The sequence below is a fragment of the Ursus maritimus genome, unplaced genomic scaffold, assembly GCF_017311325.1.
Source record: "Ursus maritimus isolate PB19 unplaced genomic scaffold, ASM1731132v1 scaffold_31, whole genome shotgun sequence".
NCBI classification, from domain to species: Eukaryota; Metazoa; Chordata; class Mammalia; order Carnivora; family Ursidae; genus Ursus; species Ursus maritimus.
The window spans coordinates 25,789,515-25,807,554 of NW_024425675.1; the positions used below are offsets into that span (position 1 = coordinate 25,789,515).

Sequence of the window (18,040 nt, forward strand, 5' to 3'; positions counted from 1 at the left end):
CCACAAGGAGTTAGCACATCGTGTCTGCTAAAATGGCAATCATCAAAAAGACAAGAGAGAACATGTGCCAGCAAGGATGTGGAGAAAAGGGAAGCCTGCGCACTGGTGGGCGTGTAAATTGGTGCAGCTGCTGTGGAAGACAGTATGGAGGTTGTCAATAATGAAAAACAGAACTACCATATGATCTAGCAATTCCACTTCTGAATATTTAGCCAAAAAAAAAAAAATGAAATTGATATCTCGTAAAGATATCTGTACCCATGTTCACTGCAGCATCATTCACAATAACCAAAATATTGAAGTAACCTAAGTATCCATCAATAGATGGATGAATAAAGAAAATGTATTAGATAGATAGATGATAGATGATAGACAGACAGACAGATAGATGATAGATAGATAGATAGATAGATAGATAGATAGAAAGATAGCCACAATGAAATACTATTCAGCCATAAAAAAGAAGGAAATTCTGCCATTTGCAACAACATGGATAAACCTTGAGGACGTTATGCAAAGTGAAATAAGTCCAAGAAAGACAAATAATATATGATCTCACTTATAGGTGAAATCTAAAAAAAAACCAAGCAAACAAACTTATAAATATATATAATATATTTATATGTATAAATGAATAAATAAATACCTAAACTTACAGAAACAGATATCAGATTGGCTGTTGCAAGAGGCAGAGGTAGGAGGTAGGTGAAGGTGGTCAAAAGGTACAGACTTCCAGTTATAAGATAAATAACTTCAAGAATGTAATGTATAACATGATGGCTACAGTTAACAATCCCGTAATGTATATTTGAAAGTTGCTAAGAGAGTAAATTCTAGAAGTTCTCATCAAAGAAAGAAAATGTGTAACTACATGAGGAGATGGATGGGAACTAAACTTTGTGGTGATCATTTCACAATATATACATACATCAGACCGTTATGTTTTATACCTTAAACCCATACACTGTTACATGTCAATTATATCTCGATACGACAGGGGAAAAAGAAATAAAAACGCCTGTGCTTATAGACACAACTTGATGTTGCTATTAGGAGACTGAATTATTTCAATAATGATATCCTGACTCAAAACACTGCCAGTCAAAACTTCGGTCTCAAGCAATTGAAAAACAAAAGTCTTCCCCACTCTATACCACCCTCAAAAAATCAGTTTATGACTTGGTTGTGGCCATTACAGAATCAGCAAGATTTTTAAACGAAAGTTAAGGTTTCTCATCAGCTTTCTTTCAAGCCTCGTTTCCAGGTAACATTTTGGTGCTTCTAAAAATCAAATCCGACACAATATCGCCTTTTTTTCCCTTGGCATAAGTGCAAAGGACTACGGCGTGGGTTGTGAAAGGGATTGCAGAAGAAGATCCAGAAAACTGTGTTGGCCAATGGCAGTTGGATTAAAATAAGAATACAGTCGACTGATCCAACCACTTAAAACAATAGTCACTCATGTCAACATCCCAGATCTTATTTCTCAAAAAAATCCTCGATCATGATTTCCAGTTAAAAATGGGTTGAAAGCATGCAGCTCTCACCACTCGCTCCTGAAATCCCAATAAAACAATAACAGTAAAGAGGTTTATTTTAGGAATAAATCCACAAGGACAAAGTAGTGGGCAAGGAGAAAAACTCTGGAGGCTGGAAAATCAAAACTCTGGATCAGCAGTTACGAGTAAGCTCAGTCATAAGCAGGGCCATCGCGTTGCGAAAGGCGGCAGCATCCTAAACCATGGTCTGGAAATCCAAGAAACAAACTTTTACCACCCAAATCCCCAAAAGGCACAGATGCTACATCAGGTATCCCAGGAAGTGGGAGTGAAGATAGGGCTCCAAATAGCAAGGCGTATTGACGTTGTCTCAGAAGGGGAGCCCCGTTTTGCCAAGTAACTAACTGCCTTTCCCCACCGTCGGAGAAATCTGAAGGTTTATTCTCCACAGAAGCTAAAATAGAGGGTCTCTCGATGGCAGTACCGAAGGCACAATTGAAATGAGGGGTGCCACCAGAAAACAGATGGACTAAAATTGAAGTTTACTTTCTGCAAATTGAGATCCTTAGCCTTCTCTGCCACTCACCCAGAAACTGGCAATGGGACTCTTCATGTAGGCTAAAGACAAGAACAGTATCCTCTAGATACATTAAGAAGCCTATGGAAAAAAAACCTTAAAATTTGATGTGGGGTTTCCTAAACAAATGGTCCAGCCAGATTACCCTACAGAGAAGTCTACTACAGTCAACACTTCCTCCTCATGAACACAGAGCATCCAATTAACCTCATTCAGTTTCCCATCCTTGAAGGATCAGCAGACACTCACTCTAGCAAAGGGCCTTTAACAGAAAAAAAAACAACCAAAACAAACAGAGAAAAGCAACAAGGGGAATGAGAAAGCATGCAGAAAAATGAACCCTTCAAAAAACCATCATCGATATATGAGCATTCTTTTCAAAAAAGGAAAACTAGGGAAAACCAAGAAAGAACTCCTGAAAACTAAAAATATATTATATGATATATAAATTATTCTACAATAAAAATGATACCAGAAATAAAAACGTCAATCAGCATTTTAAGTTGAGGTCAGAAAATGCCCCAGAATATAGTGCATAAAGATGAAAAGTAGAAAAGAAAAAAATGAAAGAAAATTAGAGATCTGTTCTGGAATTCCAGAAAAGAAGAAAAGACTAACAAGAGGTAAGGGCGGGATTATCAAATAAATTATTCAAGAAAATTTCCCGGAATTTAGGATCATGAGTTTCCAGATTTAAAAAGTCCCCATGCGCAGCAGAGTAGATGAAAAAGCACATCTTTGTGAAGCTTTAATCATTGGAGACAAAGAAAAGCTACTAAAATATTGAGGAGAGGAAAAAGAAACTCACATACAAAGGATTGAGAATCAGAATAGACTCAGACCCCTCAACATCAATGTTGGGAGCCAGTGGGGTAATGTCTTGAAAATGTTTCGGAACCATTTACAAGGGAGAGCTTTACACTAAGCCCATTGATGAAGTGTGAGCAAAGTCTAAGGACATTTTTAGGCACGTATGGTCTCAAATACTCATTACCCATGAGCACTTAGAGAGGAAGCTACTAGAGCAGGCTCTCCCAAAATGAAGTGACAAACGAGGGGAAGACATGAAGACACAGGAACCAAGAAATGGGGTTTCAGCCCCACAAAGGGGCAAATGGATCCCGAGGATAGGGTGAAGGGAGGTGTCAAGGCTAGAGAGCAATCACTAAATTGGCCATCAAGAGACAACGTTCCAAAAACTAAAGAGCATACCTGACAAATTTGAGTATATTGAAGAGAGATTATAACAAGTCAAAGGAAGTTTGGAGATCAGTGACAATAAAAATCAAAAAACACTAAGTGAAAACAAGGCAATTATTAACTCCAGGAAAACCAAAACGCTGTATCAGAAAACAAGGGAATCATAGTATAACAAGTGTCCCAGCTGTGATCAGCGTTTACGTAGTCAAAATAGCATAACTGCGTTTACTACGCAATTGTGTCGGTAGAATGGGGAAAGTAGGAAGTAAAAGTTGAAAGAGGTATTAGAAAGTAGGTCAGGCATAGGTTTGGGGAAAAAGAAAGTTTTTATCTTCAAGAGTGGAAAGAAAATAGAAAATGCCTGATATTGAATTCAAGAAAGAGCCCTAAAAACATTATTCAGAGATAATGGAGCTTAATACCGAAAGGAATGGTTAAAACTATTGAAGGTGGTTTCCTCTGGGGATCAGGAGAGTAAAGGGGGGTGGCCCAATCTGCTCAGACTACTATTACAAAATACCATAGACTAAGTGGCTTATAAACAACAGAAATATATGTGTCACAGTTCTGGAGGCTGGAATCTGAGGTCAGAGTGCCAGCATGGTTAGCAAAGGCTCACTTCAGGGTTGCAGACTCCTTGTATCCTCACATGGGGAAAGGAGTCTAGGGAGCTCTCTGGGGCCTCTTTCATAAGAGCACAAATCCCTTTCCTGAGGGTTCCACCTTCATGACCTAAATACCTCCCAATGGCCCCATGTCCTAATACTGTCACATTGGGAATTAGGGCCTTAACATATGAATTTGGGGAGACATGAACATTCAGATCATAGTAGGGAGTACTGGGGGAGGGGCTGCCATTTGTCGTAATAAATCTTGTAATCTGACTCTTTAAAACTATGTCCATGTGTAACTTTGATGAAAAAATGAGATCTAAAATATTAAAACTCAGATATGTTATATCTACGTCATGTAGAGACCAAGGGCCGAATGTGTCGGGTGGAGAAAGAATAAAACGAACACTGGTAGTCACAGGGAGAATACCACTAAATATTTGGTGGCAGCTCTTAGGAACATTAGCTGGAATTCCTCGAATCCACAATTGAATGAAAGCTAGTTTTAGATCATCTGTCTTTAAGACCAATATGGCCTCTTTCCAAACATGTTTGACTGCCCATGTGCAACACATTAAAAGCAATAATAAAGCTAATCAGAGGGGCCTCCCACAAACATTTCTGCTACATACACCAGACCACAACATTTTTCCTACACCTACTAATGTCAGCAATGTGTCGATGGCGGGAAGCTGTGATGACATGAAGAAGTCTACTGCTACAGTAGGGGTTGTCTCGTATTAAAATTTGTAATAACCGAGGGGCAGACAAGAAACTGCCTTTCTCTGGGAACTCAGAGGATAACTCCACTGGAGGATGTGAAATGAGTTGTATAGTGGATTACTAGTTAGCATCTACTGAGTGCTTACCTGCGTGCCTGGAATCATTCGTGTATATGAAGTCCTCTGTTCCTCATTGCAAATTTACAGAGTAGGTATGATTTTCCTCCTCATTTTAGAGATGAGAAGATGGGGGCATGAGAGAGGGGAGATGACTGGCTGTAGATAGCATACCTGGCAAGTAACAGATCCTCAACCCCCCACTGCAAGCCAGTCTTGCGCCAACCTTGCAGACGTGGGGAAAGACACTCCCACCTCTCTTCGAAACAGCAGACCTCCTGGGTGAATCTCTTAAACAAGAACCAGATCCTTAACCCTCTTTATTGAGTCCTTAACACATGCCAGGGCTCTGCTAAGCATTTCACAAGCAATGTCTCCTTTAATCTTCCAGCAATCCGAAGAAGCAGGTAGCATCACCGCCATGTCCAGATGGGGGAAGTGAAGTTCCCAGAGGATAAGAAACTCCCCTAGGTCCACATGGAGTGGAGCGGAGCCAGGATGCAAACCCAAACTGTCTCATCCCAAAGCCCCCCTCTGCCTTTCAGAAACAAAAAAAAAATGACTGATGGCAAAAATGATGGGACATGGTTGAGGATCCAACAAGAAAGAATCTGGAAGTTCTTTTTGGAGGGCAAGGATGGCAGTCCTCCCAATTCTTAAAACCATCAGCCAGGTATTCTCTTACTTCGTCTTTTGTTGTTGATTGCCATGGTCGATGTGGCTATTCTTTTTTTTTTTTTTTAAGATTTTATTTATTCATTTGACAGAGAGAGAGACAGCCAGCGAGAGAGGGAACACAGCAGGGGGAGTGGGAGAGGAAGAAGCAGGCTACCAGTGGAGGATCCTGTTGTGGGGCTCGATCCCAGAACGCCGGGATCACGCCCTGAGCCAAAGGCAGATGCTTAACGACTGCACCACCCAGGCGCCCCATGAGCCACCCAGGCACCCCCGATGTGGCTATTCTTGAAAGATTATCCTTTGCTTAATTTTAATTAAAATGATCAAATTAATCATTAAAATCTAATTGTTTAAATTTGGATGATTTAATTTGCTTGAGGTTAAACTGCCGGTAATTGACAGAGATAAAGCGGAAGGCTATGGGTGCCAGGCTCTATCCTTACGCCCCCCAACTTCCATGCTTGAGAATATGGATTTTCCACGTGTAATTTCAGATTTCTCCTTAGCAACCGCTAGAAGTGTCTATTTTGTAGTGAAGACTACATTGACTCAGGTGTGGTCAAGGTAAATAATTCCATTTTCCAGCATGCATTGCAAGTTAAGGCAGGGTTACGAGCAAAATCACTGTGCTTATGAACTCAAAGAAAGGAAGGGAAAGAACTGAGGGACAAGATTCCACCTCTAGCCCTAATCAGTTAATGGTGAACTTCTTACCTCCCCAACAAGGCTTCTGGGGCAATCGATCCTATAGGACTGCCATGTTTGTCTTCGCTGTACTTGGACAGAACTTTCTGCCTATACCGACTCATGGGTGCTCCGTACACCGGGTGCTCTCTGGCCTCCCTTGGTCGATTTCCCTCTCCCCGTGTGAGAACCTTACTTCCTACAAGGCATGTAGAGGGCTTGGACCTTGCTCTCTCCATCTCTGTGTCCCTGCACCCTCCCCCGACTTTAATGCAACACAAGCCTACCTTATACAGTCTGGAACCTGACAAATATTTATTGGATTTACTTATTCTTGTGGAGAGTGGAAGGAGAATTGATGACAGAAAATGGGGGTCCTTAAGAGTAAACCCGGGACTGAGAAACCGTTCAGAATAGCATATTCTGCCGACTGTATTCATTCATTAGCGCTGCTAAAAGAAAATGGTCTCTTTTGTAATGAGAGGAAGGAGGAGCGCATCTATGGTCTTGTATTTGCGAATCAAGCTTTACAGACATTCCCGTTATCGTCAGTGAACGAAGGCTTCTGTGTCGGATATATCCCCCACCTCTGTAGGCCGCCAGAGTGTTGCGGGGACCCGATGTGTAAATGATCGCAAGCAGTTTGAGCAGAAGAAGGAACCACACCACATGATTGTCGCGTTCAGTCCAGAATGGGCATGGATGGCACTGCATGACTAGAAACGATATTAGCAGCCATGATTCATGTCCTGCTACAAAGAGAATCGGCTTGCCTCTTATTCCTTCGGTTTTAATCAGGATAGAACTAACAGAGCACCTGCCAACCAATGAAAGGACCTCCCGAAAACACAGAGCTGGGGGTCTCAGCCAGATGTCTCAGCGGAAAACCCTCGCAGAGGCTCTGATTTGCTGCATATGTAACCTCCATGCACCCCTGAGTAACTTCTGAACGTCCCTCAGCCTCTGAAAGGGTACAAATGGGCATTTGTTCATAATCCCTTTCTCTGTAGCAGAATAAAGGTGGGCTTAATGATCTTTCAATAATCCCTATTGCTTTAGGGTTTTAGAATGTTTGGTGATTCTCCACATCGATTCACCCCCAAAGAATTCATGATTATATTAAGAATTGAAGGGGAATTATCCTCTTGCTCTTTGTTTTCCCCCAACCACTCTCTCTGGATCAATTTCCAAAACAGGTGTACTGTTGGAGCGCATGACGCTGAAGGGCCAGGCACGGTCATGGTGAGCCATTCCCAACACCTGTTACCATCAGTTCAGACCCCAGGTGCCAAAAGCATCTACCGGCTGGAAGCTGATTTAAATGTTTTGCCCCAGTCAACTACACGCGCTCATCTGGGACCTATTTTTTTGAATCCTGATACCTCGACTCAGGGCCCCCGAGCTGATGGGCACCATTGTGAAAGGACACACAGAGGTAGCCCCGTGATTCATTTAAAAATGAAGGCCTAGGCCTGGAGTGCCCTGTTGAGTCTGGACTCTGGCAAGAGGCTGCTGGGAAGCTCAGAATGGGTTCACTTCCTGTGGTCAAATGCTAGGTCTTCTTCCTGAAAGGACATTCGAAAATATCGCTTGCTGATTTCATAGCTTACAACCAAACACGAGATGAATGTCGAGGACCGAGAGGAGATGTTGATACGTTAGACTTCCGTCAGCACGCAAGTGGACTCAAACTGACATGCCAACCGGCAGGTCTCTGGATGAACGCCCCTCACACCCAGGGGGATATGCCTCAAGGGTGACCACGCCATCCGCCAAAGGAAGTTCCACATTGGCTTCCCATCATCATGATCCCTCCATGCCACACGTTTAGAACAGACTTCAGTGGTCAAGGGTTGGGGGCTAATTCCGCATAAGCCAGTACTTGTGTTCTTTTAGGCTACAATCCTGGAACCCATCCTGACCCTGACACAGTCTGGAGAGTCACCTCCTAAAATCGCCTTTTGTGACATTCCTTCCAAAAACAAAGTCTCAAGAGAAAATGTTACCCATGCATTTGTATTCTTGTATTTTTTATGACCTTTTCTATGCAAAGAGATTTGAAAATAGCTAACTCACGATGGTGGAAGGATGTTGTCACAGCAAATGATGGAGTCTGCTTCTCCAAACGTTCTCCAAAAAAAAAAAAAAAAATGTCTGTAGTAATTGTTCTGAGAGGGCTTAATAGAGACACCAAGACCTTGTTCGCAGGCTGTGGGCAAACCTGAGTCTCAGCTTTGCCAGCAGCTGAGAGTGATCTCACCAACCCCTTCCAGCTCGAACCTTTCGGCGGGCACAGGAACCCTTGTGTTTCCTTCATGTGAAACTACCATCCGAAGGGTCCATAGGCCTAAGATTCCACAAATCTTAGAGCTCATCGCTCTCCATCTCAAACCACTAATGGGAACCAAGTGGAAACAAGTGCATAAAAAAATAATCAACTTGGCTCTGATCTGAAAGAAGGGAAAGTTAGGCAGAGTGGGGGCGGGGGCGGGGGGCATTTTTTCAGAACTTGTTTGCCCATCCCTGCTTGCAACACCCATTTGCTTCTGCCTTAAAGCGTTGCAACACTCCACCCCCGAAACTGACCTAGTTTGTGTCTGTTTCTTTAAGAAAGCGCTTCCCGGGCCCCAGGTGGCCCTCGCTTAGGCCAGGTACAGTGAGTGGGGATCTGTGTCTAAAAACTGGGATGGACTCTATCATTTGGTAACAGGCTCCAGGTGAGACGAAGGAAACATGACGCTGCTCTGCAAAACCACAGGAACCCCAAGGAGAGGCTGGGCGCCCCCAGTCCCAGCTGGCTCTCGATTCAAGGAGCGACTTGCCTGGCTTTTGGCTCTTCTGATTTCCCTTATCACCTGCCCCGAAAGCCCTGGGACCCTAGAAGCACCTGTCAGCCCAGCCCAGGCCATGCTGTGACCCAGTCCCATCCCATGGAGCCTCTACCCCTCCGCCCCTTGGCCCCTGAGCTGGGGCACAGACCTGGGAGGGAGACAACCAGACTCCCACCTAGACGTGTAGCTTGGTTTTAAGTCTTGAGAAATAGAATGAGGTCCAGCTTTGGGACTCTTGGGCTCCCCTCTTGCAGGCCCCACACCACCTAACGAGCTGTTTGGAGTAGACAGCTCTTTGCTCTTGCCCAGCTTCACTTGTCCCAAGCCCTCCTCTTCCCTTCCAGGGGCTTTCTCCAGCACGCTGGGGCGCAAAGGGCAGAGGCAGCCTCGCCCCTCTGTGGACGTGCTCTCCCAGCATCCTGGCCTCCAGGACACACCCGGCCTCCCACATCTCCTTGCCAGCACTGACCTGTTTTCCCATCCACCCCGGCTCTGAAGTGAGAAGTTGGCTTTGGTTACCCTCCAGTGCTCTCCCACTCACAGACTCCCCTTCTCCTGCCTCTTCCCCACCCCAGTCTCTCTCTTTCCTCAGTTCCACTCATTGCACCCACCTGGGTTCATTCTGAATTCAAGACTTCAGGGTCAACTTGGTACAGCAACTGGCAAAACCCCAGCGCCATCAGCTCCCACTCAAGGGGGACTTGCCTTAACGGATTTCCCGTACTCTCGCAGGAGGGACTGGGTCCCACGCCCTGCCCTCTCATCCACCATGTTTTTAGGGACTTCCAGCATACCAGACGTCACCCCAGAAAATCCCCTTCTTCCTAAGGAGTCTGCGGTATTTTCACCTTGGGAGGTGATAAGGCTCTCTAGACACCAATGAGTCAACAAATAATTATTTCATTATTCACCGTATAAATGGTATCAAGCACATTAGAGCTTAGCACTGAATCCGACCTCAGATCTCACCAGGTTAGGATCAATGAGGCATTCTCATGGCCTTCAACCGTTCCCCTCCTTAGCTTGAGAATCTTTCATCTTCTGTCTCCCTGGGAGGACTGCCCCTACCCTTTAAAGTGGTCAGCTCCAGGAGAACAAAGAGTAGAGTTCCTATTTCTCTGCCTGTCATCAAGACCTAACACAATGTATGTTTGGGGCTCGTTGCACCTGTTTGCTGAATTTCGAAGGGAAGCATTAAGGAAATGCCGACCCTGGGAGCGAGTCCCCTTGGCGGTGTTTCTCGGGATGAGGGCTCGTGTCCACCTGTGCCAGCATCTCCTACGGCCCTTGCACAAAATGCGGTTTCCGAGTCACCGACTCGTGACGCGGTGTCAGGGGTGGATCGGAAATCTGCATTGTTTTCAGGGGCTTCTTCGGTGAGTCTTCTACACACTGGAGTTTCTGAGCCACCAATTCAACTCTTCTTAACTTCCTAGAGACGTTTCCAGGTAGGAGAGAAGGCGACTTTTGATCGAAGGAGGAATATGAGTGGTTGAAAGTCTTCAGCAACGATAGACATCTGTGTACATCAGAGGCCCCACTGGCTCTTACCATAAGCCCCCCCTGCCTGACCGTGCCTGGACCCTGACCCTCTCTGATCATCTGCCCAGCCTGCATAAACTGGCTACCCAGGGGCAAGTAGAAAGGCATCTCCCATCACATCTCCTATGTGTTATCTTCCTGAGGCCCCGGCAAGAGCACAGCGGAGTCCCGGGTCCACGCTCAGTGCGACAAGTTCCCAGGTGTGTGGACGGTGCCGCATATTGGACCATATGGCTCCCGTCTTCCATGTCACATAAAGGGTAGGAAAAAAGGAGGCTGCAGAACCTGAACATGAACTAGTTCATTCAGTTCATTCAGTTAGTTCATTCATTCAGTTCATTCATTCAGTTAACGATCTATTGATTGTCATGCTTTCCACGGTCCAAAGGTTCCACTTTGATTAATCCAAAGAGTGACTAGTCGACTCAGGAAAATCAGTCAACATGAGAAGGCCCGCAGAGCCAGCCTCGGATACGGTGCTTTGTGACAAGGTGTAGACGTCTCTGCTACTTGTAACTGAAAGCAGGCATCGTAGATCTGCCCTCACCAGCATAGAACTTGCCCGCAAAACATTTCGTGGTGAGGACAGCAAGTGCCACAAGGGACACACAGATATCCAGGAGAGACCACGGGTTTCACACGTGGCTCTTTCTCAGTGGGGAGGTACATGAAAATACGTGAAAAGAGATGGAAAATACGTGAAAAGAGATTCATTTCACCACTGTAATAGAGTACATACATTTCCCTTTTTTATGACCAGATCTTCCTCGGCACAAACTTTGCCCCTGACGTAATAGGCTTCGAGCCTCAGACCCCCAATTAGAAATCCTCTATTACTTCTGGAAAATCATTAAAAAGGCAGAATTGTGGAAAGGCTAGGCTTAGGAGGGGCCGGGGAAGTAGGGATGAAAGAAGGGGCATGTGTTTGTGTGTGTGTGTGTGTGTGTGTGTGTGTGTGTGTGTGTTCTTTTAAAGGCTAGGTGCTATTTCAGACTCTTTCACATAGAAATATAACAAAGGAATCCAAAGCTCAGAGCCACAGCGTGCCCATCTGTCGAGAGGCTGTTCAATTAACTTATTGTTACCAGTGAAACACCAGCTCAGTGTGTCTGGAGAAAGAGGAAGTCCTAGGTGCTAAAGTGACAGCCATTAAGCTGTTCGCAAACCTGAGAAGGCAAGTTGTTCCTTTCGAGGCACGTTGACTCTCTCCTCTTCCTCTGGTTCTCTTCCTTCCTCCTACTTGTCACTTCCTCGTCTTTTCTCCTCCTGAGACAGGCTTCTTTCCCCTTCCTCCCTCTGTTCCTTCCCCCGCCGGGGGATGTCTGCTGGGGCAGAGAGAAGGTCCTGCTCTCAATTTGAATCAAGTACTTATTCTTGAGGAAGAGGCTCTGATGGAGGAGAAATGGGCTCAGTTCTCAGAACTGGGTGAAGCTTCTATTGACCTAAGCAGAGTCAAGGTAGGGGAGAGGGGGGAAGACCGTTTTTGCCACCTCGGATGAACTTCAAACTATTCCCCACCCTTCCCTCGAGACGTGAGGTCTTATTCTTACTCTCCACCCTCTCGCTGACTCGTCTCCCACTCTGAAAGTCATTTCTTGGTTTCGCTCTCAAGGGGCAAAGAAGCCAAAAAGATGGGGCCGCTCAACTTGAAAAGAGCCACAGTTCAGACTACAAAGGTACGTGCATCCCAGGGGCTCTCGTGTGCACCAGGCTTGGGACGATGTCATGGCCATGGGGACACAGCCGGGGGCCTCCTGGCTCACGGCCGTGCCAACTGCAAGTTCAAGGCTGTGTTTGAGATGGCTGCAGTTATCATCATCTTTTCAGGATCTGAGTCCACTGGCAGCTGCTCAGAGGGGAAATTAATGGCCCTCCAAGGAGAAACGTTAATGTGATATACATAGATATATTCTAAGCATTATATCTAATTATAGGGAGTGAATCATAAATTTAAGCATCTTAAATATAGGCATAAAAAGAAATAATTAACCCTCAAACAGGAAGCTGCTGAGCTATCAGATTGCATCGTTTGAGAACCAAGAAAAGCAAGTCAGCACCCTGTAAGCCTGAGAAAAGCAGAGGTTAATCCTCCGATGGGGTTTCAATATTCTGCTCTTTTCTATAGATGCACTGAGGAAGGTCCTTATGTAGCAGAAATGTCTACGCAGGGAGCTCGAAAGTGCCACCGTAGAATCAGCCCCTCTTTTTAGAAAGTGACGTTCCTCGGAAGGTAGATCCAGCCTGAACCCTTCCTGCTGGGGTGTTGATGATGTGTCCGGCATTTGTCATCATGAGGAAGTTTCAACCTGCCAGTTCACAAGCTCCACAGTTTTAGAAGGAAATTTCGTTCACGCTTTAGTTGCCCTTTGCTCAGTTAAGAAAGCCTCATTGGTCATTCTCAGTTAAGATTTCCTCATTGCTCGTTCTCCACATGGTCACAACATTGCTTAGTCTTGGATCAGAAGCTCCTAGAAATAAGAGGTCATGGTCTCATTCAATTAAGTCCCATTGTTTCCTGTGTTGGCCCAGATCTATTCATTGAGACCAACATGACCTTCACAGATGACAGTGAAAATGGGTCTCATGGTCCCCAATGAAGGACACCATGTCAGGAGTCAGCAGCCGTGGCCTCCAGGTGGTGACGTTAGCAGCGTCCCTAGTTCAAGCCAGGGCACCTGCTGCCTGTTCCCGAGAGTGGGAATCCCAGCCCTTGGCGCCCACTGCATCTTGGTGCTGGGGTCAGCCAAGCACTGTATAGAAACATCCTCGCCGAGACAAGGCAGGGCAAGGGCACCCCCATCATGAGCGTCCGTCCCCCATCATGAGCATCCCCTCCCCTTGCACTGCAGCAGAAGGCCCCTGTCCCCTCCTCGCAGATAGAACAGCGGAGCTGGCCGGGTGTCCTAGAAACATTAGGCAGAACAAAGGAGCTCACACTGAGTCTGAAGCAGGGAAAGATACTCCCACATAAGACTACAAGCCCCGTAAAAGCTGGGTGGCTCTTCGTCTCCTGATAAGGAAGAGTTCCAGCCCCAAATCCTGATCAGACAAGGCCTGGCGGGGGTCAAAAAACTACATGCTCCAGCCTGCCTTCCTGACAACCGTGACCTTGGAAGAACCACTTCATCTGGCCACGTCTTGTGTTCCTGGTCTAGAAAATCAGATAGCAGTGATGACCTTGCTTCTGCACACAGGGCCATGATCATGTCCACATGAGACCGTCTCCTGAGAAGAGCTTCAAAAAACTGTAAGCCCCTGTGGGACGTGAGCATGTGGCAAATAATCTAAGAATGTTCTCTACAACCAGGACAACTTTTTAGCCCTTTGAAAGTAAATTGTTAACATCCTAGAGTTAACACTTTGTGTCCGACCCAAATGAAAATACACTTCTGGGCACTTTTGGGCACCTGTGGGTCATTTGACATCAAAATTTGGCAGTAAAAATTCTCTCTTTAGCCGCAATAACAGTATCTCAAATTTTTGTTCACCTGATATATTTCTCTCTCACTAAGAACACCCAGGTCCCTGCTCTTCTTCCTCTCCAGACCTATCTTGACAATTTTCTTCCCAATACCAAGGGCCATGATGGCTGATGTTGTCCTCAACAGTCCAAGCGTCGTTTATTGATGTGTCCATTTGTTTTCCAAAAGTGCTTACACTTGGGGTGCCAGGGTGGCTCAGATGGTTAAGCATCTGCCTTTGACTCAGGTCATGATTCCAGGACCTGGTATTGAGTCCCGCATCCAGCTCCCTGTTCAGCAGGTGGTCTGCTTCTCCCTCTTCCCCTGCCCCTCCCCCACCCCGCTTGTGCTCTCTCCCTCAAATAAATAAATAACATCTTTAAAAAATAAATAAAAGTGCCTACACTGAATGCAGTTCTGCCATTTTAGTGGCATTTTAGAAAAAATGGTTAATGCTATGGTGATTTGAAAAGAGCAATTTACAAAATTATATGTAGTAACAAGCCTCTTTTACACGTACACACACACACACACCCCACACACATACACACGTCCTACACACACATATCCTAAAGATAGGAAATGTACATACATCAAAATATTGAAGTTATGTCTAGGCAGTGAGAACAAATTTTAATGTATTTTTTGTACCTATCTATATTTTCTAAGGTTTGTAAAATAAGCACACATTTCTTTTGGAAAAAGGAAGGAAATTTATTTTAAAATGCTGTTTCAGGGCACCTGGGTGGCTCAGCCAGTTAAATGTCTGCCTTCAGCTCAGGTCAAGATCCCAGGGTTTTGGGATTGAGCCCCGTGTGGAGCTCCCCACTCAGCAGGGAATCTGCTTCTCTCTCTCTCCCTCTGCCCCTCCCCACCATTCATGCTCTCTCTCTCTCTCAAATAAATAAATAAAATCTTTTTTAAAAAGGCTGTCTCATTTCTTCTATACAAAGGCACATGCGTGCTAAATAAGTCAAGGACAAAGTATCCTCCTTTAACTGAAATCACCTTCATCGTCGCTCTCCCGATCTGGGGAGGAGCAAAGCAATCAGCTGTTGCAGTGGCCACACCTTTTTCCATAGTAAGAAAGTGTACATCAACTCGATGTATATACGCATGTACATATGACTGAGCGACACATTTTAAGAAAGACTTCACGCCTCTATTCCATGTGATGCATTCCAATATTTTATATTCTATATATATTCTCTATTCCACAGTTAGAAACAACCTGATCTATTGCAAATTCCTTGTTTGACAGAATCAGGAGCCTGACCATCAAGTTCAAGATTACCTTCGGGAACAGAACACCAAGTCATCCTAAAGAACACCCTTTGGTGAGATGGTTTCTCCACCTGTCACCCGAGGCCTCTCAGGAATTACACTTTGGTTCTCTGATCCAGATCTAGATATTTTCAGTGCCCAAATCAGCCACTACCAAAAAGAATTTTCAAATTGAATTTGAACTTCAGTGAGAAAGTTTGTACCAAATTCTTGATTTTAGACATGACAACAGTGGAAGCAGTTCTCCCTCTTGGAAATGAGGGTAAACTCCCTTGAGCTTGGAAACCAGTATAAGTTCTCATGGAGCAGAAGCAGTGAAAATGGACCCCAAATCAGTTATAATCTAGCATATTACACGGGAGCATCACATGGATTCCTATCCTTGTTATATTCTTGTCTTTTAATTAATAAGAGAATTGGATGCAAAAATATTAATAATCTTCTTCTTCAAGATGGTGAGATCAAAGATACCACCCAAGTTATGATGAGCAGGGAAAATCCACTATACAAGACTGACATATTTTCCAGTAGATAGTTTCCCTTCTGGGACAGCATCACACACAAAATGGCACCCAAAATGCAAAGACGGGGGGGGATGGTAAGCAGTCGTGACTGAACAGCACACAGAGAGGCCAGCCTTTGAGGATTTTGTCCCCACCCCCAGCCCCTACCCATCAAGATGGTCACTCACACACAGATGTGACCAACGAATGCTAACAAATTCTTGTGGGGCCTTCCCCGTGGCCAGGTAGATGGATTTCTAAGCAGTGTGACTGGAAGGCATGGTCAGAATGCTTTCTTGAATGAGTCTACCACTGAGAGTGTGGTTGTGGCCTAATGTCCCTGGGCTGAGGTTTCTGGAGTTTCCATCCGTGGTCTGGGCTGCAATGGTCTGATTAAGCTTCACATCTGCTAAGGGTTTGAGGTGGAGGAAAAAGGGAACTGGAATGACTCTCACCTCATCAATTCTGACCACATCCTCCCTCTCCAATTACCCCCAAGAGGAGAGAACAGAAAGAGAGCAGGAGTAGAATAAAAGAAATAACACAGAAGGAGATAAAAGGAAGAGATAGGGAAGGGAAGAGGGAAAAAAGGCTAGAAGGAACTTTCAGACTGGTTTCTCCTCTCAGAAACGGAAGCTCAGAGCCCAAGTTCCAAAGAACCAGAGATTTCCTTCATTTTTGCTTCCATTCTTTCCTTTCTTCCCCACTCTATCTACCAACTATGAAATTCTATTTTATTTATGTTTAGGATTTATTTATTTATTTGAGAGAGAGAGAGCCCTGATGCATGGCTCAATCCCAGGACACCAAGCCCATGACCGGAACCAAAACCAAGAGTCAGACGTCAATCAACTGAGCCACCCAGGCACCCCCCAGCTACGAAATTTTAAATGACAGTCATCTGTGACTATTGTTTCATTAAATAAGTGTCTGGACGTTCAAAATGGGGTCCTCATTAGCAATACTGTTATGTGAAACTATATTTTGTATGTACAGGATCCTGGTGCATGTGTTGTAATGACAGCATCCTTGAAAATCAAAGCTTTCAAATACAGTATAAAGGATCCTCTGAAAGTTAAAAACAGAGGTACCATAAGATGCAGCAATTCCACTTTAAGGAAAATATCCAAAGGGAATGAAAACACAAACCCAGAAAGATATCTGCACCCCCATGTTCACAGCAGCATTATTTACAATAGCCAAGACGTAAGTGTCCATCGATGGAAGAAGAGATACAGAAGTGAGATATAGATAGATGATAGATAGATAGATAGATAGATAGATAGATGATAGATAGATAGATAGATAGATAGATAGATATAGATATATTTACAATAGCCAAGACGTAAGTGTCCATCGATGGAAGAAGAGATACAGAAGTGAGATATAGATAGATGATAGATAGATAGATGATAGATAGATATAGAGATAGAGATATATCTATGCAGATATATATATAATGGAATATTATTCAGCCATTTAAAAAAAACTAGGAAATCCTACCATTTGCCACAGATGGACCTTGAAGGCATTACGCTAAATGAAACAAGTTGGATAGAGAAAGACACATACCATATGATCTCATGTATGTGTGGAATCTTTAACAAACAAAAACATACTCACAGAAAAAGAGATCAGACTGTGGTTCCCAGAGGTGGGGGTTTGGGAGGATGAGGGAATTGGAGGAAGGTGGTCAAAAGGTGCCAGCTTCCAGTTATAAGACACACAAGTCCTGGGGATGGAATGTAGAACATGGCAGCTACAGCTAACACCGCTGGGCGATATGCAGGGAAGGTGTGAAGAGAGTAGATCCTAAGAGCTCTTGTCAAAAGAAGAACATTTTTTTCCTCTACTCTTTTCTTCTTTCTTTTATCTGTGGGAAGATGGGTGTGAGCTGAGCCTATCGTGGTGATCATCTCACAACATACATAAGTCGGGCCACCATGCCGTGCACCTTAAACTTATACAGGGATGCATGTCAATTATTTCTTAATAAAACTGGGGGTGAGGCTTTTAAATAATGACTTTTCTTTAGTTTCCTGAATCATCGTACTACTCTATTGCTTATATTATCTGTGAGATAAAGTTTATTTCTAAGTGCATTACACATCTCAGCGGTCCTAGTACGTGGTGGTAGATGGGGCACTTGGATAGCTGAGTGGATTGAGTGACCAACTCCTGATGTTGGCTCAGGTCACGATGTCAGGGTTGTGGGATCGAGCCCCGCATCAGGCTCCACACTCAGCACGGGGTCTGCTTGCCCCTCTCCCTCTGCTCCTCTCTCTGCTCGCTTGCTCTCTCCCTCTCCTTGTCTAAAATAAATAAATAAGA

The 18,040-nt window shown here is 44.6% G+C and overlaps 1 long non-coding RNA gene across 1 annotated transcript; it reads left to right on the forward strand.

The window, feature by feature from the left end:
* Positions 1-11,816: 11,816 nt before the first annotated feature.
* LOC103676259 lies at positions 11,817-15,269 on the forward strand. The gene is made up of 3 exons (XR_572050.1): positions 11,817-11,918; positions 12,074-12,137; positions 15,184-15,269. It is a non-coding gene; the product is annotated as an uncharacterized LOC103676259 (long non-coding RNA).
* The last annotated feature ends 2,771 nt before the right edge of the window (positions 15,270-18,040 follow it).